This window comes from Oxyura jamaicensis, chromosome 3 (assembly GCF_011077185.1).
Source record: "Oxyura jamaicensis isolate SHBP4307 breed ruddy duck chromosome 3, BPBGC_Ojam_1.0, whole genome shotgun sequence".
Classification (NCBI taxonomy): domain Eukaryota; kingdom Metazoa; phylum Chordata; class Aves; order Anseriformes; family Anatidae; genus Oxyura; species Oxyura jamaicensis.
The window spans coordinates 87,029,874-87,056,372 of NC_048895.1; the positions used below are offsets into that span (position 1 = coordinate 87,029,874).

The window sequence follows — 26,499 nt, forward strand, 5'->3', positions numbered from 1 at the left end:
AGAGAAGAGAAGAGAAGAGAAGAGAAGAGAAGAGAAGAGAAGAGAAGGGAAGAAGAAGATGAGTATATACTGAGACCTGCAGAGCACTTCTATCATACTTAAGATGGGAATATTGTATAAATATAATATAATATGAAATAGTTTTTTTTCAGATACAAAAGTTTTACTTTCTCTAAATATTTAGATTTTCAAAATCATATTCTCCAAAATACATTGGAGTTTTGGAGAAAACATGCCAATAAAAAATGTTAATATTTAATGCATTTTTTATAGGCAAATTATTTTATAGTTTCTAAATAGGAAAATAAAACCTTGGTATTTATACTAAAACCTTGTCTAAAAATGTTTTTTTTTTTTTTTATCAAGAAGAAGAATGCAATTTGTCTAGCTTGTAAGTCCGTGGTTCCTTCCCACAGGCATGGTAACAAGCCACAGCAGATGTGCATAAACCTGTTAAGTTGAGAATACTGGAAGAGACAGAAGTAAAATAGAAACAAATCCATGAAACAAAAGGAAAGAAGTCCCAAACTGAGAACCAAAAAGACAAAAAAAATTCAACATTGAAACACAGCAGAAATCCTCAGACTTCAGTAAAGGCTGCATACAAGTTCAGCAAGAGGGCATTCTCTTTTTAGGTTTCCAGTGTAGGAGATAAGTGTTTTGGATTTGTTTCTGGTATTGTTTGTTTGTTTGGGGGGGAGCTATGGAGAAAATATTCTGTGAAAGCTCAACTTGACCCTTAGAGTTTTAAGACACAGCGATGCATAGTATTACTTTATGCATTAGATCATCCAGAATTGTACCTGAAGGATGTGGGTGTTTGAAATTCTGATATGTCTCCATATGAGATTCTCCTTTAGAGCACAGTGACCTTCGTTATTTGCCAGACGTGAACTGCTGGCCATCTTGCCTTCTCCTTCTCCGTAGACCTCTTTAATTTGTATTGCAGCAGCTCTGGTTCTGAAAATTCCCATTCAACTGTGGCTTAATCTTTGAAGCATTGAAATTTTTGTCATGAGTATTTCAGAATTGTCTGTCTGTGTTTTTCTTTTTTTCTTTTGAAAATACCTAGAAGCCCATCAGTTGAGCCAATTGGAATAAAATATACATTTATGCTGTTTTATTTCCACAGACTGCACCTTTCTCTGTGTACCTTGACCAAGAGATTGCAACAAAATGTATGTAATGACACCCTTACTTTCTCTGAAGCTAAGCTGGAAAGGGAGGTAGCATTGTACCTTCCTCTTTAAAAAAAAAAATAATACAAAAAAAAACAACAACAACAACAACAAAAACTCAACAGAAAGAGTACCTATCAAAGATGTGGGAAACCAGTATTAAGAGCTCTCTCCCAAACCTGCATTTCTCAGATCAAGAGTATCTTAATCACAATGCTCATCTTACTGTGTTAGGAAAATTATTCTGTAAGAAAATGTAGCTGTGGGAGTCATTGTAGTCCTCACTGGGCATCCTCATACATTTCCTTTGACTATTTTGTGGGAAATATTTAAGGTTACCAAGGGCTCAGTTATCAGAAACATTATAAATAAAATTCTTCACAGAGAAATATTCTAATCTTTAGGTATGGGAGATGTGCTCATCTTTGCACTCTCTGGCACAAATAAATTTACGAAAATCTATGCAGAGTAGCATGGAGAGAGAGAGTCAGCTACTTCAGGTGCTCCTGTCTCAGGGTGCTTTAACTTTGGAAATGCTGAACATCCCTGGGCATGGCTCTGGAACAGCAGAGCCCTGCTGAGGCCTGAGGGAGCACTCTGACCACTGGGCCAGGGGGTCAATGTCACTAGTTTCACATGGGATAGATACACAAGACTACGTCCCCTAGTACTGCGGTACCTATACATGTCACGCATTACTAAGAAGGCCTAGTCCTAACAGAGCAGCCTGCTTTCTGGCTTTAAATAAGACCTCAAATTTTAGGAGCTAAAGAGCTGTTTCCTGGAACCTAAGTTCTCTTGTAACACCTAGGAGTAATTTAATAATCTCAGATCATCAGCTGTTCATCCTGCATACAAATGCTCATGTGTCTTAGGCTTTATTCACAGTGTAAATGCAGGACAGAATTAAATGACTGTTATTCATTGTAACTGGAGGAACATTCTTTCTAAATTAGATGGTTAATCATGAACCTAATATATTCCGCAGGAACATTTTAAAGTAAAAAATAATTTACTGACAAATGTCATAAAAATTATAAAAATACTCGGCCTTTTTAATCTTCCGCCTGTTCAAATAATTTGACAGCATCAATGATCCTCAAAGAATTTGAATAATGTGTGCCCTCTGAGTTACCAAAGCGACATAACAAGAACTTAGCTAAAGGCACCACGGAGGCCTCCTAAGCTAAAGGCACCACAGAAAGCTGCAATAGGTATGAGCTCTGACAGTGCATTTCCACTGGGATATCAGAGGACAAGCAGTCGTTTTAAGCCTTTTGTAGGAATTGTATGCTTGAGGGTCTGCCTTTCTGCTGCTGCATTCCTGTTGACTTCCATGAGATTTATTTATATCACTAAGTAAACTGTAAAGGCAGAGGGGAAAAGGTCTGGGGTCAGTAGGGCCTTCAGAAGCTCCTGTTTCATTGGATGAGTAAAGAGATTTGGTGGGAGCTCTAGCACATCAGAAAATAATTCTTAGGCTCCTACAGGCATGGTTAGGCACTTAACTTGCTCACCCATGTTCTTAAATCTCTTCCTATAGCATGCATTTCAATAATATCCAACCGATGAATGGAGAAAAAACAAGAAAGTAAGAGTAGATAGAGAAAAAAAAAAAAAAAAAAAAAAAAAAAAAAAAGAGTAAGAAATCCAGTGAGGCTGTGAGACAGAAACTATAACAAGACTAAGTTTGCAACAATGGGTGAGCAGGAATAAGAAACGTAGGGAATAAGATACTTGTAGAGACCAGTGCTTTTTCCCAAGCAGTTAAAGGGATGGTGAAACAGCTCTATTCCTAAGAGAGGCTGAAGGTAGTTATTTCATTTCAAAAGAAGAATAAAAAAGAAGCTGTGATGTGTCTAAAGCTAACTTGTTTTATGTCTCCACATATATCATTGTCTGCAAGGAAACGTGTGAGCCAAAAGTGATTTTTAATATCCTTGTAGGGTTGGGGAGAGGATGATTAAATGCTACAGGCCAGAATTACCAGAGGAGATAAAAGATGTACAAATACGGATATAAAGCAAAAAACACAGCTTTTTACCATGAGGGTGGTTGGACACTGGCATAGATGCCCAGAGAGGTTGTGAAATCTCCGTCCTTGGAGTTTTTCAAAGCTCAGCAGACCCCATGCAACCTGACATAACTTTGATGAGAGCAGGGTTTTGGAAAGGTTGGAGTAGATGACCCCTAGAAGTTCCTTCCAACCTAAATTATTCCAAGAGTCTAGATGACCTAGGGCAATGAATACTTTATGACCTACCCTGTGAAATAAAAACCCATTGATAAGTTTGACCTGGTCAATACTGTAAGGACACGTAAGCATCTGTCACTGCTGATACCCTGCCACCACTGAAAAATCACAAACCTTATGCACATGGGGCAGAGGGTGGAAAGGATAGCAGTGGTTTGTGGCTAGGATACAGCAGCTCCTCCAATTGCTTCTCTAAAAAAGAGGGGATGGGAGAATTGAACTGAGAGACATTGCACCACAGACCTGTGGGAGCATAACTGTGAGGAACTGCACGGGACCGGCTGCCTGCCCCATCTCAACCATGAATCCCACCACTCTGCAGCCCACTGGCTTCTCCTTCTTTCCTCCAGCCCTCTCTGCATAGTAGGCATCCTTCTTTTTCTCATCTTTTTATTTCCCCGTGAGATTATTAAATTCTTGGCTGAATTTTCACAGCACTACTTTTCCATTTGAATAGATTATGGGAGATTAGTTACAAACCTTATTTCCCCAACTAAAATGTCAGCATTTCAAAATGTATCTTATTAAAATGGGAGTAGTTACTTTAGCTGCCCTATGTAATGGTCCTTTAAGAAACTGTTGAGTGCTTCTGGTTTGAAAATCATGTTTCTATTAGCATTTCCCTACTTGGATATTGAAATATCAAGACCTTTTTGAAAATCTTGATCTGACTTTGCCTCTGGTTAATAGGACATTCACATTAAAACCATTTAAGTTGTTTAATTTAAGCAGGGGTCAAATTCTGCCTCTGTTTTGTTGTTCTGCCTGAAGATTGCTGTTCCAAAGGAAGGTTCATTGGTTCCAGCTAATGAGAAGAAGAAAATACCTCTCGAGTTCATGATACCGTAAATACTTGGAATGAAAATTAAACATTATTATTAGCAACTTTCAGCAGGGTTTAAAGTGTTGAAACTTAACCTTGTCATGTGGATCCCTATCACTTAACTTTAATGAGTAACCAGTAGCAGGAGAGTTTCCTATATCGTGTGTGCAGTAGCTGCTGAAGAGAGATATGGCATATTATCTAGAATGTTTTATAGCTGCTGCTACCTTATCACTGCAATAAAGAGAGAAACTAGAAATTTTAGCCATTATCTTCTGAAAGGTGCACTGTAAAACCATGGTTCCAAAATGATTTGTGTAGTGTAAAGATCATGTACTCAAACCAAAACTGTTACAGATTTTAAAAAGAAATGATGGCCTAGGTGATAATGATGGGTGATAAATAAAAGCAACAAACGACCTTCGTAACTCAGCTGGAAATAGTTATCACCACTATTCCCCCTTTCTTATGATAGATCTTGATGGCAGACCTATTTTTTTTTTTTTTCTCCAAATGTTTCACTGGAGCAGAAGACAGAAATGGTTGAAAGCTTAGAGATGAGTGTTTTGGAACGTTTTGCAGAACAAGCTGTCTGGGGCCATAAACACAATTCAGTTGTAACTTAAAATATCTGATTGAAGTTGTTCTTTCCATTCACTGTCTCTTTCCATATTTAAATCCATACAGATAAGGATACCTCTCAGTTTCCAGAGCGAATCTGTACGCTTGAGTAGCGTAACATTGGAGGCAGCTTCCTGCTAAAACAAATGAGCCCCAGAAAGTAACAAACGTTTTGTGTTTACTTTAGTTCAGCTGATGAAGAATTACTGTTTTCTAAAGAGGGGAGCATTTGTAATGCTGAAGAGCAATGTTCCTGCAGATCCCAGGTAACATTGATTGGGTTCTTATTCCCCATTGCAAACCTAAGAGGTGGTCTTCTTTGTTTGTTTGCTTGTTTTGTTAATATCATGTTTGACAATGTCTTTCATATATTGCCTTTGGCTGAGGAGACTTATTAAGGGCATTTTGGTCTAACACACCGTGTTGGGTAGGAGCAATAATTTCCATAATGTAACCTTACCTCCCCTTGCATAATTATTTGCTGTCCACTCAATCAGCACATTCCCTTCCTACAACACACCTCTGAAATCAAATAGTATGTGTTGTCAATGGGGTGGGGTAAATAGGGTAAGATGCATCTTCAAGCACCGTCACAAAGCCGATAGGCATCGTTATGCCTCTGTTGAGATATGGTTTTAGAAAAACAGCAATTAAATTTTTAAAAAAGTGTTTAAAATAAGAAAAAAAAAAAATGTGTTTAAAGACCAGTAGGCTGAGCCACTGCGGGGGAATGGAAAGAAAACCGGGCTGCCCAAAATTGGGTTTCGTTTGGCACCAGCCTTAGCGCCAGCACCTGTCATGCCTCTAGTGATCGCACGCATGGACGGGTGCACTCCGCATTCCATTACAAGGATCCTGGGGCACCGACAAGTCCCCGGTCGCCCCCCGGACTCCCGGCGGCCCCGAATGGGGTCGACGAGGGTCCGGGGGCGTCCGGGGACGTGGCCATCAGTAGCGCGATGCCTTCAGCAGGTGGCAGTGGCGGCCCGCGGGGCGGGGTGCGAGGAGCCCCCCAGGAGCAGGCAGCGGTCCTCGTCCCCCAATTTTCCTCCCAGAGGGTGGCTCTCTTAATAAAGCCGTGGGTTTGAAGAAGTTCCGCAAAGGGATTTCGAAGAGGAGAGATCAACAAAAAGAAAGGACACCCCCCCCCCCTTTCCAAACCTTACGCCCTTCCCAAAACCAAGTCAGAAGCACTGCTCCTTGCAGCCCCTTCTCCATGGAAGGATGTTGGAACGATTAAATTTCGGGCAGCTCACTCCCTCTCTATCTGAATTTCCAAAATATGAACGTGTTTCAGAATCATGTGAGCAGGCTGAGTTTATACACGCAGCCATGGTACATGGTGTCTGCATTGTCTCTTCTTTTTGAGCAATTTAATGTGTCTGGAATATCATTTTGTATCACATCTTGAATATTTTAAAATAGCCTTAAGTTAAATATATATATATATATATTTTTTTTTTCCCAAGTCAAAAATAGTGATTACTTCCACAAGTAATCACTATCGCAAGTGATTACATATTAAGAGGATCAGGGTTTGCAGGAACGATTGTTGAATAGAGTTTGTTTAATTAGTACCCATCTAAATAAGGGGAGTTAAGATGCTGATCCATACTCTGTTCCCCTTTGTGTCTGTGCTAACTTCAGTGGAATGACATCAGTAATGAACACTGCTCATTATTTTCGGTTATTTTAGGTTTTTGTATAGAACATGTGGTTCTGTAGTTAAAAAGAGAGTAAGTCAAGAGTAATGGATTTTATTTTTTGTATTTTTTAACTATTTATTTTCTAGTGCTTGTTTATGAATTATGAAAAAAACAAAACAAAACATATTTTTATATTTTTGGCTCATCTGTATATACTCTCTGACAGTTTTTCTGTTTATTTTCAGGAAGCTGAGTATCCTCTATTTAAAAATGCAGCAATTTGGTGAAGGCCTATGCTGGCTAGTGAATCATTTCAAGCAGGACTCAAATTTTTGAAAAGGAACAATCAGTCTTATGCTCTGGGGCTTCAGGCAACTAGAGAATAATATATTTTCTATTGGGGGAGGAGGGAAGAAGAGTATGCTCGTCTTCAGTGACAAGAACCTCAGAAGCCTATCTCTTGAGCCTGGAGAGGAATATTGATTGACAGTTCCTCCTCACCTGCCCACTGATGGTGATTCATATCAAGAAAGAACAGGAATTAAGTTGGAAGAAAAAGAAATAAAGGCACGCTGAGTAGTTCGGCGAGTTCCTTGGCAGTGCAGCAGAGGAGATGTGCTGGTGTGCTGGTTTCCATGGCTGCACGGCTCTGTTTACCTCCTGTAACATCCAATAACACCTAACTTTTCTATATGGTCTTTCTTAATTGCTTCCCATTGGAGAACATTTTCAGGCTTTTGCTTTTTTGAAGCCATATTCTGTCATTGGCTTCAGGTCTTCTCAACCTGATTGCCGCAATGTTTTTTGTTTGTTTGTTTGCTTGCCTTTTTTTTTTTTTTTTTTCCCCTTAAATCACACAATCATATGAAAGAGGCTGATAAAAAGGCAGCTGAGTAGTAGAAGTCTGACCGGGGTTAGGCTATGGAAAAACACAGGATCCTACACACTTCCCATGTTACCCTTATCAGCTGTCAAGCTATTGCACTAGATCAGATGCTTGCAGTTACTTAGAGTGAAATGTGCAGTTTGCAGATTTCTCTAAACACATGTAACTGTAGGTAGACAATCTGTTTTGAAATATGAATTTAATATTTACACATAGTCCTCTTTCTCTTGCCAAAATTATGTAAAGGAGAATAGCCTCCTCTACTGTTATGTTAAATCCAGCCTCAACCTAACCACACTTATACCAGTAGTGTACAGGATCATTCCTACACTGTGACTTTCAGTTGAGTGTGTAACTGTGGGTGACTATGGTGCTTACTGCAGCCATCACCTGCTTTGAGAGCAACAGTACAAAAACCTAGCAGTTCCACAGCTTGGTAACACTTTGTTTCCCTGAGGACTACGGCTCTGGGGCTTCTGATGCAGTTATTTCAGTGGCTTGTTAAAGGGCTCTGAAAAAATAAAATGCTTAGTAACATATTTAGTATTCTTTTTTGACATAAATATTCCTGCATTACTCCCGTGATTGCTACAAGTAGTGGTTCTACCACACCCTAACACCTTAATTTTTTTTCTTCTTGCTTTCCATCCTGACAAGTTCTATTACTCATTTTTAAGTGATCTTTTGGTAGTGAATAGCAAATATTTTTTAAAGTTAAATAGAGAAGTTCATGCCAATTATTGTTCCCTTTAAAAATGTTGTTTTTCTTGTGTTGTTTGCAAAAACTAGCTTTGTTAATGTAGCCTTGAGTTCCATGATCAGTGCATTCAACTAGTAATTTCTAAGGTCAGCATAAACATTATTTACATGCATGCTTGTCAGTACAAAATCCCATCTGTAACTCTGTCACAAGCCTTTTACAAGCACCACCATCTCATGTTGAACATTTCAGGCCTCTAATATCTGAGAAGTAATACTTGCTTAGAGCTGTAGATTCTTTTTTCACTCCCTGCTGCAAGATGAAATTTTCAATATCATATGTCAATATCATATACATAAATGGTGCAATATAATTAGAATATTTAATTTGATTCCTTTCTCACCAGGCATTACAAACCATCAATACTATTTGCAATGTGTTGTACAGGAGGAAGCAGATTAATTCCAGGTAAGAGAAAGAGAAGCAGACAATAACTAGAGGATGAGGTACTAAATTGTTTTACCAGTACTAAATTGTCCTAAAATGTTGCACTCCCTACCCTTAGCTTTGCTTATTTGTTCGGAGGGCAGAAATTCTAAGGAGACAGAAAGGAAAAGATCAAACCTTGAGGAAATACTTGGCAGGGAACTTAACTAGAAGTCCCTGATTTTCACTACCTGTGTTACTCAGAAGAGTTCAGCATCTATCATGTTGCCACTTAGTACATTCAGGTTTCTTTTTTTGTTCCAGAAAACTTCAGGTGAGTGAAGATGCAATTTGCTACTTACTTCAGACATTATTTTGCTTTTTAGAGGCATGCAGAAAGGAACTTGACTCATCAGTTTTACTATGACAAGAGACCATCAGGTTTATGGCAGGATCAATGTAGATATCTGCCTGAGAAAAAACTTTGCAACATTTTTAATAACAACTTAGGATGTAGGTTTTACAAAATTTTAATAAACTAGGGAAAGTTTTATATTGAAATTAAATAATTTTCCTACAGGAACTCTAAACCTACCTTAGTTTTTATAGGAATAGCAGAAATAACTAACATGCAGAGGAATGGATTTTTTGTGATTTTTTTTTAAATGAAAATTCCTAATTTTAACATCTCTAATTAATTATTAATTTGGGCTTATGTAGGCAGTGTAATGCATCACAGGAAATATCCCAAAGTGTATACCTGCCCTTTTCTAAGTTAGAAACCAACTCAGATCTTGGCCAGAGTCATCCTAGGATCTCAACATTCATGTTACAGTGCTGTTATGGAAAAAGGTAAGAGGACAAATAAATTCTTGGATTAGAGAAAGGGAAGGTCTCATGAGAAAGCACTGGAAAGATTGTTGTTTTCTTGTTTAACTGCTGCTGATTTCTCTTGAACATGTAATATACAGAGGATACTACAGCAAATCTTTGTTTGTCAGGAGCTTGTTTTCTTATCAGTAAAGCCAGCAGTCATCCTGAGTAAATTTGGGGAAATGACATGGCATGTCATGCCTCAGTTTCCCAACTGTAAAATTAGAGTAATAACTTGTTATTTCATGATGGCATTACAGTGATATTTCCCATTAATTTTTTGAAGGCTAGTGCTATCCTGCTTAATAGTTTTAAAGTTCAAGATACCCACTTTTCCTTTATACTCTGGTTTCTCTTCAGATCGTATAAATCTTTTCATATTCAAAAACAACACAGTTTGCCTGTTTCTTCAGTCAGTTACCACAGATGCTGAGGATTGTGCTCACAGGCAAGATAACTCTGACATGAGAGGATGTTGCTTAGTCAGTGAGATGTTTTGTACATTTGTGACTGTGCAAAATACATCTATTTTAATGCATAACCAAGAGTAAAAAAAAATAAAATATTAGCACAGGGTAAATCAATTAAATGTTCTTATTCTTATAACAAGTATGCATTTCTAATGGAACATTTTGTAGCCTGCTGTTATATTGCCGTATGGCACTAAAAAACATCTATTATACAAAACCAATCAAAATCTGACTCAGTAACCCTGTAGATAATTTTAAAATACCTTAAAAATTTTAATCATGGAGTACTTGAACAACACTTTAAAACAACAAAAACAACAACAACAAATAGACAAAACCAAAACCTGAATTTCAATGTACAATTGGAAATAGCAAGATGACAAGGTATGGATTAAACCCATATTGAAAGCAAGTTATGCTGCTGTTTTATTGTGAAAGGCAGTACTACAGTCAGAATTACAACAGTACATGCTCACTTGCATGATATTCCTCTCTCCTCCAGTTGCCGTTGATATTGCCTTTGCCTCTGACAAAGTAATTTATCACCCTATAGGCTAGTTTAATATAATGTTGGAAGACTGCTAGCAGCTTGTTGATATGTTAACAAATCAAGGTTCCATGCTGCAAGCAAGAGTCGATGCAGTGCATCTGCAGAAGACCTGGCAAAACGTGGTTGTACTGTATGCAGAAGAAGAAGGCAGTGTCAGCACAGGGGCAGATCCTGTGTCTGTTCCATCCATCCCCTTCCAGATGCACACCTGGCAAAGAGGCTTAGGCCATGTGGTTGGAGTAGTAAGATGCAGGATGTGATACTGCAGTCACATCATTCTGGGGATAAAATCCTCCCAAAGATTATGCGGGGTGCCAGGGAGAGTCGTAGAAGGTGCCTCTGGCTTAGGATCAGACTTGGGTTTTAGTGAGCAGCTCGTCTTGTTAGCTGACTGCAACACTTACTCAGACGCTTCCTTCAGATTTGGTTGCCTGAAATTATATATTAAATCCAAATTCCTATTGATAATAAGGCAATGCTATCTTTCAACATGTCAGAAAGAACCAATGGATATCCTATTCAACCACCTGAGAATATGTACCTGGGAAATAATTTCTGCCCATAGCTCACTGGAAGACTACTAAGATATGAGGTTATTATTATTATTATGGAGCTACTGTGGAGCCATTGTTTTTGTTTTGAATATCAAACCACAGTTCCTGTATAGTGCAATACAAAGTACATAGTACATTTATCCTAAAATAATTTGTTTCATGTTTATTTTTCTGGTAACTTGGTATTCTTTACTAAGTCAGTAGTTACTTTTATGAGAGAGGAGGGAATTTAGAGATTTCTGAGAACAAACCTATCAATCCAATGCAATATGTCGCCAGCTTTTCATCTCTGGAGATCTAGCTCTAAATGTTGCTGTAATCACCTATGCTGAAGATCATTCCTGTTGCTCTGTTAAAACTGTATAGTATTAAAAATCAAAGCCAAACATGGAATGAGCTGTATATAGACATGATTTGTAGCCTCTCCCCACTCCCAGTTAGACTCGATATAAGAAAAGATTACAGAAAATCAGAATTCAATTACACTTACAGTATCATGTGGGAAATCTTTCTAATACCTGAGTGTTATTATTGCCCTGCTATAACAGGACTCCTATAAACAGAAAGTCATATAAAAGTTTTTAATTTGTTCTCCTGATAGTCTTCACTACAGTACTATAAACTTCTTCTAAAGTGGAATTTAATGGCAACACACAAACGTTATGAATTTTACTCACCAAAAAAATAAAAAAAAAAAGAAAAAAAGGAAAAATAAAAAATATACAGTTCACTTACTCTGTAATTTTTTATTATATTTTATAAAAGTTGCTTAAATTATTGATGCAAGAGCTTATGTACATGTATTATTATATTATAAATACTGTCAAAAGTGTGTTTACTTAGCTAGGTTATTGGGAAAAACAGTGAAAGAAATTTGCCATATATTTCATAATGAACAGAAACCAAGGAAAACATTGAAATTATCTCAATTTGTTTATATATTTGTGTTTATACAACATGTTTAAAATCACTCTGTTTTTCCCACTCGTAAGCTGATACTCAGCCTGATCCTATGCTATTCTGGGGAATGAACAAAGAATACTCAAGTTTCAGAATGGCACCATGCTGGCCTGGATTTATCCCGCCTCCCACAGTTTAGGGATTTTCAATGAGACTAGAATATCTCCCTGTTCCCTGAAGACAGAGGGGCACTAAGGCTTGGATGACCAAAGTTCACTTTTTGAAAACCTTGAGTGGGTGCTGACGTTTCAACACATCAACATCTTCTACAGCACCTTCGATTTCCCATGGCCAGGAGCTTCATTTTGGGTGGGCAGAATAACCCCTCACCTCCACAAGGCCATGCTGGTTGTCTTACCATGGCATGTTGTCCCCTCTCCTGGCACGCTCACTGTAAATGTAAGGAACCGCTGCTGCAAGAGGAACAGCATGGGCTGTCAACATTTTAACGGCTGGGAATCGTATGAGTCTGCTTCATGTTTTATCTTCTGCACATATGACTATGCACTGCTGGCTGTAGATGTAGGTCTAGGAAGGCGAAACCCAAGTAAACATCAAACAAAACAGCTGCGCACTGTTTGTCTTGTACTGTTGGCCATGGTCTGCGCTCGACAGTGCTGCTGTGAGGTGAGTGCTACACATAAGTGAGGTAGCAGGTCTCTGCAATGGCTGAGCAGGCACCTTTTCAACTCTCTTCCTCCTGGCCTGCTCCAGACCTTGTCTGAGCAGAAGGCCCTCATACTTAGCTGAAGCCAGCAGCAAAATGGGACTAGGCTTGGTATCAGCTTAGACCATGATTCAACATTATCTTGGACAAGGATCCAGGGGATATATGTCTTTTGAGGAAGACTGATGCCTGGGAAAGCCATTCTGACCCCTCTGAAAAAAAATGTAATCTTGCCATCCTAAAGCTTAAGATATTTGTTTATTTTGCCTCTGTTTTTAAAATGACCGTTTTAAATTTCACCTGTTTCTGCTTCTGTTTTTTTGCTGTCTCAAGGGCAGCTTGGGGGAGAAACATGGGTACTCTGAGATAGCTAAAAGCCATTGTGCACAAGCCATGGTTTGTAGGAAATCTTGGAAGGGAAAAGCAAGACTTGAATATTTCTCAGGTTTCAAAGGGTTCTTTTACCTTTCCTCCTAAAGACTCCACCATAAAAAAGTAGGTACTGGTTGTTTGAAGAGAATATTCAGAGGATGTAGTTCCTCTGTCTTATCTCTGCTTTTCAAAAACGTGCAAAACAGAGTCATCAGCAATAAGTGCTTGTCTCTGAATTTCCAATTAACACCCCAGAAGTGCTTGGATAGCTGCTTCTCTTAGAGCTTTCGTGTTTGTTCACACTTTCAGGGTATACATGAGTATACAAGGATATTATAGGACATTTTACTTGTAACTCCAGTAAAAAGTCTGTTTCATAATCTACATAAAAACTAGAATTATGTGGAGAATGAAAACGATTCTAGAACTTTGAGCTTTCTAGAATAATTTTTATACCAGTTCAAGAAAACTTCAACATTAAAAATATTCTGGAGCATTAAAAAGTGCCTAATTTCACAGGGATCAATTCTTTCCAATACATTTTTTTACACATCTCACATATGCCTATGTGAAACACAAAAATCAAAGGGAAAAGTCATTTCAAAAAGGAAAGTGTAAGACTTTCATTTAAAGATGTCAAAATGAACTATTTTGACATTGCCAGAGCCTTTCTTCCCATTTTTTTCCTCCTGTAAGTGAAATTTCAGTGAAAAGGCAAGACTTCACAAAACATGTAGAGCTACACTATTCTAATGAAAACACGTTCTACTAGTGGTTTGATAATCATCTGTAATCAAAATAATAGACTTGTGTTTTTTTAATATAAAAAGAGACTGTTAGGTAATAATAAGATACAGTAGCACCCAGTTAACTGGTGTAGAGTGTATAATGGTGTCTACTTTAGAATTTAGTTCTCAAATATTCATTTATATTATCTGTCAGTCACTGATTTTCCACATACAAAAGGTAAATCCTCTTGACATTCTTCAGTTCTGGTAGGTAGCAAACAAATGTGAGTCTGAATTTTTAAAGGTAGTTTTTAATAAATCTGCCACTGCTGAGAGTAGATACTTCCCTATGCTTCTGTAGTTTCAGTTGATTTTACTGGAATTTTGCAGTCTATTTATAGTAACATGTAGGTTTGATGGAACACCGAGAGTTGCCTGCATATTTGGATTTTAGTGATTGAAGGACTTCAATACATTTACTCTAGCAGGCAATTATCCTCATGAAAACTGTTTTCCAGTTAGAGTTAAAAGCAACTCCCTGGTAATAGCCACCTTCACATACCGTGATTTAGAAACACAACTAATTGGCAAATTTAGCATTATGCTATATCAAGTAATCTGATGTATCTTATTAGGTCCAGCATCATACCTGATGTTCAAATTGGATTTGGAGATAAGAAGGACATGAAGATCAGCTATAGCAACCACTTGTTGAACAACAAAAAAAAGTCAGTTTTCCCATGCCAGGAAATGTCTCATTAAATACATGATGCCTCTGATGTAACTGATGTTAAAAAGCACATGAGGCTACTATAATTACAGGGATCTTGCTGCATCAAAACATATCTTAACAATTAGTCTTATTATGTATGCTCTTTCCACACATTAATTTTCTCATCAATGATATGTATATATACATCAGTGCTGAAAAGCCAAATTCTGGAAAAATTCTTCAAAAAGAAGAAGTTGATAGTAGCATAATTTCTTCAGACAGTAAATGGTAGTAACTCTTCAAAGTGAAGCTTAGTTCATCCCCTGCAGTTAGTTAAACAACAACGGAGTTCAACCCTAAAGTAGGCATTTTCTGGTAAAAATAATGGAACTAGTCATCTACTGGAAAGCTAATAGAAAGTCGGTAAGACATTTAAACCTATCTTTGCCAATGCTAGTGGTGTTTTTCTTCTTTTAATGGGCTCTAAGTAAACAGGTTTTAAAGAGCAGAGAATAAATATCAGCAAAGGTTCCTCTATGTCACAAGTGATCTTTCATGAGTATTAAATCAGAGGAAATGTTCACTCTCACCTAGGTGTGAGATAAAAACAAGACCAAATTACAAGTAAAAGAGTGCTCCATTAAAAATGTTCTGAAATCATCTCCAAGATAGGCCAAAAGTAAAAATCTATGACATGGAATAACAAGTTAAGATGGGGACAACATTATAATGTGTTTCTAAGTTTTCCCTGTTAATCTTTGCACATATGAAATATTCATTTCCAATATTTTCTCATACTTCCACTGATCTTTTTTTCTGCGTCAGTGATGGTAAACTTTCTTGGGTCTGGTGCCAAGTTTATTTAAAAAAAGCAGTGTAACTTTCTGTTAGTGATTCCAATCCAAATCCCTGCTGATGTCAAATTTGGCACCAGTTCTCCACAGGTTTTCTGCAATAAACAACTACTGAACTCTGAAAATATTTTGATATTAGCAAAAGATGTGTTTATCCACTGCAATGCCACTTTGACTTCTTCAATATCTATGCGTTTCCCCCAACAAAACAACCAACTTGCTGGCAACTGCCCCCACGTCCCCTTGCAGAAAGGCACTGCTGCAGAGCACAGCTCCCTGCATGCACCATCTCTGATTTGGTTGAAACCGTAGATACCTCTTCCAAGCATAGAAGGAAGGAAAGTCCATTCTTCTCCTCCTCCCTTCATCTCCTTTTCTCCTATTTCTGTCTCTAAAGAAGGCATTTCATTGCTGAGGAGCAGGGGCCTGTGAGCCACAAGTTGCTGAATACACGTCTCTCCAGGATAGGGCAAATGCAATGGCCTGGACTTAATTGAGTTAGGTCCTGACTGCTGGCCGCATCATGCTGGAAGTAGGGGAGACCCTGGCTTGTGTTTGCAGTTGGCCCTGCATCAGGATGGCTCAGTTATACTTTCCCTTTATTTCTGCAGGATCAACGAGGGAAATTAGAAATGTGTTGTGTCATCTCAGAGAGCCTCTGTGTCATCTCAGGCTGGGAGTGGTGTCCTTTGCCTGTTGCCAGTGTGCTGAAAACTGGCCCTAGGGATAAAGATCTCAGTAGAGGTAATCTATTGGCAGCACGTCCTCAGTGGAATAGCTTCAGTGAAATAGCTCTGAGGTCACAGGCATTTCCCTAAACAACTCTGAGCATGGGCTGCCCCTGTTCTTTCCAGAGCTGGCACTGGTTGGAGGAGTCCTGGGAACATGTGAGCCTCAAAAGTCTTTTTTAAGAGAACTGCAACAATTTAATGATAAAGTGTTGGATTCACAACTGGAAAAAGGTGAGGGGCATGCAAGAGTGAATGTGCAGGTCTGTGCATGACACCACCCTGCAGACATGATGCAGCCTCCATGTAGCAATGATCTGGGAAGGCTGCATCTCTCCAGCTTCTGCTTACATTTCTGTACCTTTTACTGCACACACAAAGGAATCAGCCACCTGCCTTGTAACAGTGCGGCTGCCTTGCCTAGGGACATCACCTATCTACAAAACACATTAGAAAAATGTCAATTTGGGATGTATCACTCACTTTTTAAAATCATTGAACAATTGTCAACAGTGACTCAGAGGCTGTTTTTGACAGTTTTATGGAATTATGTAATACCTTCCACGTGACATATATTGTAGATTTATATCATATATTATAATTTAAATGTATGTACACATTATATGTACACACACAAATTATCACTCTTTTCAAAAATACTCATTACCTTTTTATTTGAGAAGGATGGACAGTATAAAGGTAAGACCCTTAAAAGTCCAGGCAAGCCATATCACTAAGAAAAGCTATGAGGTCAGTAACCTCTGTTCTCTGGCAGTCAACTTTGAGGGGCTGCCAGAAGAATCTCATGATGTTGAGTAACATGTGGTACCAACATGTGACATTTTTTGCTTCAGTGGTTGTTCTGATACATTTTTTTTTTCTCTTCATTGCAAGTTCTTTTTCCAATAGTGAGGCTTACTAACAGACAGCCCCTGTGGACAGCCCACTTCCACATCAGCCCAGTGAACTGGTTAGCAAATGGAGGTCCATTCCCAAGCAGGAGCAGCCAGGTTGAAGGTGACTTTTTCCTCCAGTCTTTTTGTATTTCTCTTGAATTAGATCCAGCTGCCAGGCTATCTCAGAATCAGGATGAAACCCAATGAGAGGAGCAAGCAGAAGACCCCCCCCCCCCCCCCTCCCCCCAACCACCTCTGCACTTCACTAGCCAGGTGTTTTATTTGTCTCTTTTCTGTTAAGAAACCACCTCCAGTTGGGTGTAGCTCCTTCTAGACAGAGGCCTGTGCAAATGTCTTGGGCATCCTTCTGCCCTTATTGCAGGGATAGGACCCCAGCTTTCTTACCTTTTATGCTAAAAAAAACACCTGGATTTATATTTTCCTGTTCAACCCAGCAATTGTCAGTCTTCATGAGTCTTCATTTAATCAAACAATGCATTTTAGTGTTTTCCCCTAGATTTTAAATGTCTACTTGGTAGAGCTTAGTGTGTTAAAAGTTTCTTTTTTTTTGGATCAAGAAGATACAGTTTCAGTAATTATTGGCTAGACAGTGGTGTTCTTCATTTATGATGAGTAAGTCTTTACCTCATGACTTGTTTCAAAATCTTTAGAATAAGATGCTCAATATGCAAAATCTTCATTCTCTGCAAATGAACAGCAAAATATCCATCTATTTCAAGAGGTGGGATTTCATCCAGCTTGACCAGGGTACAATCATCTTGTGCTAAGCTGTAAGAAGACTTCATACTAAAGTCTTTAAAGAGTATGATTATCTAATCATATCCAGCTGACTTCTTGGGAAGAAGATACAGAATTTTACTAAAGCAAAAAAGCTATCTGTAGCACTGTAAGTGATAGCTTGATATATATATATATATATATAAAGTAGGATATGTCCCCTTCTGTAAAGCAATTATACCTAGAGCTTGCCAGAGATTCCCCCCAGCTCTTCTAGCAGCAAAAATTTCAGCTACTAAAAAGCAACCCTCATCAACAATATGGGAAACATTGCAGAATACATTACACACACACATTTGTAGAAAGATGGTTACTCTAGACTGAGGAATCTAACCTTGCAATATTTACTTAGTACAGCATGATATTGATCATTGGTGTATTTTGGTTGGTTCTTCTGTGTGTTTGTTTGTTTGTTTAGTTGGTGGGTTTACTGGTTTGGTTTTTGCTTCCCACTTCTTTCCCCATATATATATATATATATATATATATATATTTGTATTTGCTTACACTAAATATATTTTATAGCTTTTCTATAGAAAAAAATAATGTGACTTTAATGGTTTCAAAATAAACCTACAATGCCTTGTCTAAAAGAAAACTATTTACCTAAGGAAATTCTCTTTATAGGTCTTTAAAGTGCCCTCTGAACTACTACTGCTATATGAGCCATAGCAATTTTCTGTAGGGGTAACTCATCCGTGTTTGAGGGGATGTTCTCAGACTTTAAAAGGATTTTTTTTTTTTTTTTTTTTTGTGGGAAAGCTTTGAGTCAAACATCAAAAAAAGAGAGGTTAATAGAATCCTTATAAATATTAATACTATTTTTAAAAAAGTTGAATGATCTTTCAGAAGCCAAATATGAAATTATAGTCTTCAAAGATTTGTCTTCAAGTATTTTCACCATAATATTCTGCCACTGGGTAAAAAAAAAAATAATTATTTAATTAAAGTAAAATTCTACAGCTGTTTCATTGCAATCACTTGCTGTTTTTTTTTTTTTTTGTTTTGTTTTTTTTTGTTTTTGTTTTTGTTTTTTTTTTTAACCAAGAAACTTGCCTTAAATTTAATTGGTAGAAACAGATGTACGTTTCTTCTCCCAGAACGAGTCTGCAGCTTAGTAATGTATTAAATTTAGACTGTTTTTTTCCTGACCTAGGTGAATAGTACAGGTCTTTTCATAGAGAGCGTTAAGTGCAGATAAACAGGCAGTTTCACTGTAATATTTAGAAAGAGAAATCTCAGTGTTTAGAAGTTTTGCTTCCACTAAAAACCTGAAGTAGATGTAATCATTCCCCAGAATGAAAGAATAGGGTTATGACATTTATTTCTGCAGCCTCTTTAGAAGGTAAATATTGGGTCATCACTCAGCAGATGTTGTATGACACCCAGATCAGTGGGTACAATGAACAGTCAGAGTTTCTACCTAATATTGAACTTTGTCTTTTCTCATACACATAGGTACACGTAGGATGTCAGTAACTCTGAAAGACATCATTTGGTACCTCAGGTTCTCTACAGGCAGGAACTGTATGAAGTTGGCCTCACAATATAAATAAATTTCAACTATCCTCAAATGTCAGCTATCTAAGGACATTATTTGTCCCACTAGTAATAGTGGACAGTCCAAACTGTTTATTAAAATAGAATCTAGAAGGTCTGATTTTTTTATTTTTTTATTTTATTTTTTTTATTTTTACAATTGTTGAGAGAATCTTAATCAGGAAGATTTTCCACAGAATGTTACTCTTTCTCTTCTGGTTTTGACTGTAACTCTCCTTTCCTTTGTTTTACTTAATTCTCTTCTCTTTATGAAGCATCAGCCGATGCTTCTACCATCTACTTCCAAATATTATTTCCTAAAAACAACAACATCCAAAAAATGAGGTCACAACACAGTTGCATATCAATGTGATTTTAGTAAAGGATGCTAGATAAATCATTGTTTTTACACTTAAGGTTGCGCTGTCAAATCCTCTCAAATTCTCCTATGTTTGCTGGCAGGGGCGGCGGTGCTGACTTTGCTATGCCTTATAGGCATCCACAGTAAGGGACTTCAGCTCTGCCAAAACCAGTGGTTTCTGCTATTCAGTCTGCATACCTTTACATACCCAACACCAAAGGGTCTCACCTCAGCAATATTGTGAGTGGAAACCCTTTCCTACAGCTCCCAAGCCCTTCACTTTCCCTGTACAAAGTGAATTTCTCTCTTCAGGATTTAAGGAAAAAAGGCATCAAAGTGTGACTCTCTGGAAATAATTATGTCAGTAGGGATTCAAAGGTAGGGAGTCATTCATGCTTTTCCAGAAAATAAATCCACAATGCAGAAAAGACAAGGCAAGTGCTTCTCAGTTTGTTCTGCTGCATAAATTTCTATTGAAAAGCATCTTTCCAATGCTAATGCAGAGATAACTTGACATTCATGTAATCTGTGCATAATGAATAGAAGTGGGTGATTTATAAAAGCAGTTTTCAATATTCCCCTGGGGAGAAAAAAGAAAAAAGAAAAAAAAAAACAAAACTGAAAAGCTGTTGGAAATTATTTAGTTTGCTCACTTTCCTTAAGGCATTTACTATGGAGATAAGAGAAATTGCTATCTGGGAATTAGAATGTATTGTTGAGACACAATCTTCATTGTCATAGTCATAATTATATCTTTAAAACATTTATCTAAGGTATATCTACTCAGATAAAGTCTTTGGCTTATAACACCTGAGATGTAGATATATTTTAGGGTCTCCAAGTGGTTAACATGGTTCTGACCCCAACTATCATCCATTTTAGGAGAGAACTGGTAAATAAAAAGTCCAGAAGAGATGTCCATATTTCTATAAGTATTTAGGTATACAACTGTTATGTTAAATTAAAGATTTGTGGAAGCTTCAATGAACTCTCTCATTCTCTTTCATTCTAAAAATACTGCCAAAATTCACTTTTCTATGAAGGGCATTATTTGAAATTTTAATCTTCATTATATTTTGACCAGTTAGCATGCATATCTTGGCAGATCAAAATATTCCAGCCTAAAACCTCACTGCACTAGCTAGCATGATTTGTGATACAAAAGGTTTTTGATCACAAAACTAAACTAAAAGGTTTCTAATTTAGTTCTTTTGTTTGCTTGTTTTTGACCAAAATTTTCAGCTTTATGAAATAAGGATGGATGCTTCATGCTCCACCTGTGTTTTCCAAGCATTGCCTAAGGATGTGCAGTACTCACAGAGGTACAAACTGTGGCTCAAACTCAGGTCCTTGGGTCTGAGCTTGTCAGTTTGTTACTGCTCTGCTCGTGTTCAGCATCCTGAAGAACAAACCATGCCTGTGGTGCATCTGTGCAGACTGTCTTGGAAGCCCCATGTGAACCCCATGATGGTGCCAAGGATCTGGCCACAGCCAAGCATCCTGTGCACTGGCACTGTGTGTTTGAAATGTGTGGCACCAAGGCATTGCCTGCTAGTGCTGCCCTGGCACCTCTGTCATCATTGTCACCAGGTGCCTCCTGCAGTCAGGATCAAGAAGGACACAGAGCCTGCCAGGCTTACACCCTGCCATGGGGCCTTATGGAATGGGCTCTGGGTGCAAAGCTTTTGCATAGGCAGGATAATTTTATAGCCCACCTGCCATCCAAAGCATGCATGCCCATGGAAATCCATTTGGTTTGCAAAGAAGGCAATTGTGCAATGCTTTTGGTATACCTCTGGCTGAGGAGTAATATCTTGTCACCTCATTATGATATGTGAGCTGTGCTGCAAGCTCTGTGAAAGTTAAAAATAACGGTGGAGTGGCATGCAGTATCAGATAGCCTGCCTGCAGCTGCCAGTTTACACTGAGCTCTGTTGACTATAATGCAAGCCTGGAACCTAGCTCACCTGTAGACACCTATATTTTGCTATCTAACTTTAGGTGTTTTAATCCCACCTCTTTGGGGTGGGAATCAGTTACCTGAACATAGACATTTAGAGCCATTTCAAGTGCCATAGACTTGAAGTGCACTAGGACATTTGAGACATCTGATATCTCAAATTGCATTAGTTGCTTATATTTAGGTATCATTCTTTGTCTCCAGCCCAAAGTCTGAGAAATTATGGGAACAAATCCTTTCCTGTCCATCCCACCAGTCTCTCAGACAAACTGCAGTCTCTTTGAGTTCATCACAATGTAAGTTTAAAGGAAAGCACAAGAGTAAAATCTTAGAGGGATAACGGCTACTGAAAAAAAATATATATATAATAATGTAAAGATGGAGAGAATTAATGCAGTACCAAGAAAACCTTAACTTTTGGTTTGGGGGATGAGAAAAGGCAAAATTCTGACATAAAATAATGCCTTTGGAAATAAAGAATTTTTGCGACTTAAAACAAAAGTTTTGACAAGATCACGATGACAAATACATTGGGGAAGAAATGTATATTAAAGTCATAAATAAGATTCCTTAACTGCTAGAAGTGACAGAAAAGTAAGAGCTGCAACTGCAAGGCTTTGTAGTTTTCTGTACTCAGGGAATGTAGAATATTTTCAGTGTAAACAAAGAAAATGGATTTAAATTTTCTGGGAAAAAAAAAAAAAAAGAAAGAAAAAGAATTCTTGGTGGGCTACAGGACTCAAAATGATACATGAAAAAGTCAGGTTAAAAATAATGTAGATCCATACAAGATATATAACTTATTAAAAATTGTTTTGTAGTTAATTTCCAGCTCCCCATCACTTGAGGTCCATCTTCATTTATATATACACCTTCAGTAATGGTCTAAAAAATGAAGAAGACACCTTTCACAGTTTACAAAGTGAGAACACCAATTTATGCCTGAATCCAGGAATAGTAATGAGGCATCACAAATAAGCTCCAAATATCACTGGGACAGTGCAAATGACTTTATAGACTGGTGATCAATATACTTACCTATTTGGGGAAGGGAGATATCCTAAACCCTTCTATAGCTTTACTTCTGTATATTTAATATTCATCAAACCTTTCTTCTGGTGGAATTCCCTAATTCACCAGGAACAAGGATTTCATTTTCATTCACACTCCTATTCAATACTCACATTCAATATTCACATTCGCTACTGCATAGTGAATTCTTCCAGGCAAGTGGGACAAGAGACAGAGGCAATATTCATATTCCCGCCCTGCCTTATCCAGTAGGCTGTGGTGGCCTCAAGTGTGAATCAAACTTCTTAGGCAGATGTCCAAATCCAGGTGTAATCACAAAAGTGCTGAACATGTGAGGGTGATGGCAACTAAGGGCTCTGCATCCAAAAACTGGACATTAGGAATGTTCTCGGAAGGTCCCTTCCAACTGTTCTGTTCAGTTCTATTCTATTCTATTCTATTCTATTCTATTCTATTCTATTCTATTCTATTCTATTCTATTCTATTCTATTCTATTCTATTCTATTCTATTCTATTCTATTCTTCCTGCATTTTTTGCAGAGCTCACTCAGCCAAGTGTTGCTCAAGGCAAGCTTGCTCACCCACAGTGCACATCATTGTAGATGTCCAGTGGAGTGAGTTTAAGCATGCAGCATTATCCGTTCTATGTTTTCAGGCCGGGGTCTTCCAGAAACCTGTGATCTCTCATTCAGGATAGTACAGCAACTGATTCTGCATGAAACAGTGGTAACAGTGGTTTTGTCTAAATGCAAAGTGCCAGAGTCACAAGTGGTGTCAGCTGGCCCAGCTCTACTGCCTACATTGCACTTAGCCAGCCAACTTGTGCTCTCAGAAATGAGGGAGTGGAGGGTGTATCACCCTCTGGTGTTCACAGCAATTTGCACAGCTGTCATTCTAGATGTTTCCAAAGAATATGCCTGTTGTAAAGGAGAAAAATAATTCTGCAGAAGACAAAAATTTACAAAATAGTCAGTCAAATCCCAAAAGTGCATTGTGCCAAGATGCTGCCAGAAGCTGCAATTGGAGTAAGCGTTTTTTTTTTTTTCTTTTTTTTTTCTTTTTTTTTTTTTTTTTTTTTAACAGACAGATGTTCAAACAATAACGCATTGACTGGTGTCCACAGCAGAGCACAGATAGCCACTAACTTTACATCTGTCATTTAGAAGTCTGGCTCATGCAGAAAAGAGAAACAGCTAATTTCTGAGGGCGATACCCAGAGAAATTAATGCCTGCCAGTGCAGGCAGCCATATCAGCATGTAGGACATGGTGTTGGGAGCTATCTGTGCCTAGGGCTCCCTGCTGAGGCTGCCTGAGGCACAGCCCCATTCCTTACAGAGCCTTGTAGACCTGCTGCTGCCTGGGGAGGGATCTCAGAGTACCTTGGTGGGTGGTGTAATTGCTGAATGCCCCCTACAAAACAGCCAGGAGGGTGTTTGTAGAACACAAAATTCACAGTGGTAAAGTGCTTTGGGTTGGAAAGTTGTTATCTAGTGGTTAGATGTGTGGTGAGATGGTATTTCTCCACTAATAAATGGTGTGGAGATGTTGAATAATTCCATCCCTTCAAGTTGTTCACTGCCTGCTTATTCTAAGTTTTTGTTTGTTTGTTTGTTTGTTTGTTTGTTTGTTTTTGTTTTTCTGACAAAGCCAGAGGTGGATGGTGGTGACAGAGGTGTGCTGTGTGGGAGCCATACTTGCAGGTTGACAAAGGAGATTGAACAGACAAATGAGCACTCCTCTGAAGAAACACTCCCAACCTGGAGAGAAAGAGTTGATTTATCAAGGCATGAAAAATCATGAATAAAAATTAAATATGAATATCTTTAAAGTTAATAATTAAAGCAAATTTTTCATGATGTGGGTGGTGAGACTACTGGAGCAGATTGCCCAGAGATGTGGATCACTGGAAGTGTTCAAGACCAGGCTGGATGGGGCTTCCTGATCTATTGGAAGGTGTCCCTGCCCATGGTGGGGGGGTTGAGCTATATGATCCTAAAGTGATCCTAAAGGTCCCTTTCAGTCCAAACCATTCTGTTCTATGATTCTGCATTTCAGTTTAACATGCTTAGCCCTCCTTAAAGAAAATTTTTGTGGAAAGGCAAACAGTGCTGCTCAGTGATGGAAATGATTTGACTGTCCTTTAGAAGAAGGAGCTTGTTCATATTCTCTGCTGAGATGCTAAGGCAGGAGGAGTGGCTCATTTGGGTTGTAATTGAAGGAGAAAGTGAGCAACAAGTATATCCTTTTCCTGTTCATATGTTGGAAACATATTATTTCAACATCATTTGGCAGCTCAAAATTTAATTTATTTCCATTTTCTTAGACAAGGAAGTTTACTGAAATATCATTCTTAAGGGACAGTACAAACAGCAGATTCCTGTCAATGCTTAAATAGCTAAGAAACTAAAACAATTTACACTAAAGATCAGAGCTTATATATATATATATATATATATATATATATATGTTTCTTCACAGATGTCAGAGTTTGGGGGCTGAAATTACTCTGAACTTTTGTAAAATGATAATTTTAGGAAGTTTGAGCAATAGTAACTGAAAAAAAAAAAGTCAGGAAAGCTGAGCTTTTATTACATTCACTGCATTATAATACGATGTTCATTTCATACATTGTGTTACAAAAGCAAAAATGTAGCTATCAATTTTGTTTAGTTTCACCCTGACCTTATCCTCTTGCTACTTTGCTCATCTCTGTCTCCAAATGATGGTAGAACTTAGGAGAAACACGTTTCAACATACAAAGAAATAAAAAGAAGCAAAAAATGCTACACAAAGACAGCCAGTTGGAGGCTCCAATCTAGGAGGTATGTGGCACTGACAAAGTAACACAGTGGATGATAAATTTTGGTTTAAATGGAAGACAAAACACCTGAAGACTACTGTGGAGTTCCCATTTTGAACCTTTGGACACTTTGGACAAAGACTTTTTTTTATTGTTGTTGTTTTGTTTTGTTTTGTTTTGTTTTGTTTTTAATGAAGGGAGTCTGCCAGTCTAGAAGGAAGTGCATTATGAGTGTACACTAGGACCCACAAGACATTCAAATACTGAGCATACAAAAGCTCAGTATAAAATTCCACAAAGAAATAGCAGGAATAAAACAGTGTATCCTTTGCCAAACAACCCTGCCAATGTCAAGAATATGAAAAAAGATACAAGACCTTGGATGCACGCTTCTGTGATGCATACACACAGGAGGAACAATGAACACTGCTGTATTGCTAGCTCAAACAAGCCTTGTAGGATGATGCTGCAGCAGATGACAAATGGACAGTCAGCCTGAGAGCTAATGTGACACATTATTCTTAACACAGTCACAGGAGCAGGAGCAAAAACCGTGCCCAAAACAAACATATTTGCTCTAAGGGAAAAACAAACAAACAAACAAAACAAAACAAAATACAACAACAACAACAACAAAAAAACAACTCATGGACATGGGAGGGAGAAAACAGACAGTCATAACCCAGCCCTTATAATCAGGGAAGCATCACCACAGAGCTCAGTGTTGGTGTCCCATGCCTGCCTCAGAGTGGGGTTCTTCAGAGCAAGCCCCTGATGGGTGGCAGCCATCCACTAAAGTGGCCCCTTGGGCTCCAGCTTCCCCAGACCAGGAGGCTCTTCTCCATGTGGCACCTTCCTGTGCCCCTCTTGCCCCAGGGATGGCCCGTTCTTTCTACAGAGCAGTGGGCTGTGGCTTCTCAGATTTGCTGGGCTTCTCTTCCCATGGGCTGCATCTCTGCAGCCTGCTCCACAACTGGCTGCTTCACCATGTCTTTGCAGCAGATTTTTGTCGTTGCTTCTCCTAGTGAATGTGCATCTCTGAGTGAGCAAAAGGAAGGGTATGCTAGAGGTATCTTTACATTATTTTTTTTTCCAGGCTTTCGCCATGTG

General features: G+C 38.3%; 2 long non-coding RNA genes across 2 annotated transcripts; both read left to right on the plus strand.

Annotated features, from left to right (window-relative positions):
- Nucleotides 1–2,830: 2,830 nt before the first annotated feature.
- LOC118165099 lies at nt 2,831–7,074 on the plus strand. The gene is made up of 2 exons (XR_004749851.1): nt 2,831–5,142; nt 6,768–7,074. It is a non-coding gene; the product is annotated as an uncharacterized LOC118165099 (long non-coding RNA).
- Nucleotides 7,075–16,044: 8,970 nt separating this feature from the next.
- Nucleotides 16,045–24,422, plus strand: LOC118163580. Its single transcript, XR_004749128.1, has 2 exons — nt 16,045–16,236; nt 24,241–24,422. It is a non-coding gene; the product is annotated as an uncharacterized LOC118163580 (long non-coding RNA).
- Nucleotides 24,423–26,499: the final 2,077 nt, after the last annotated feature.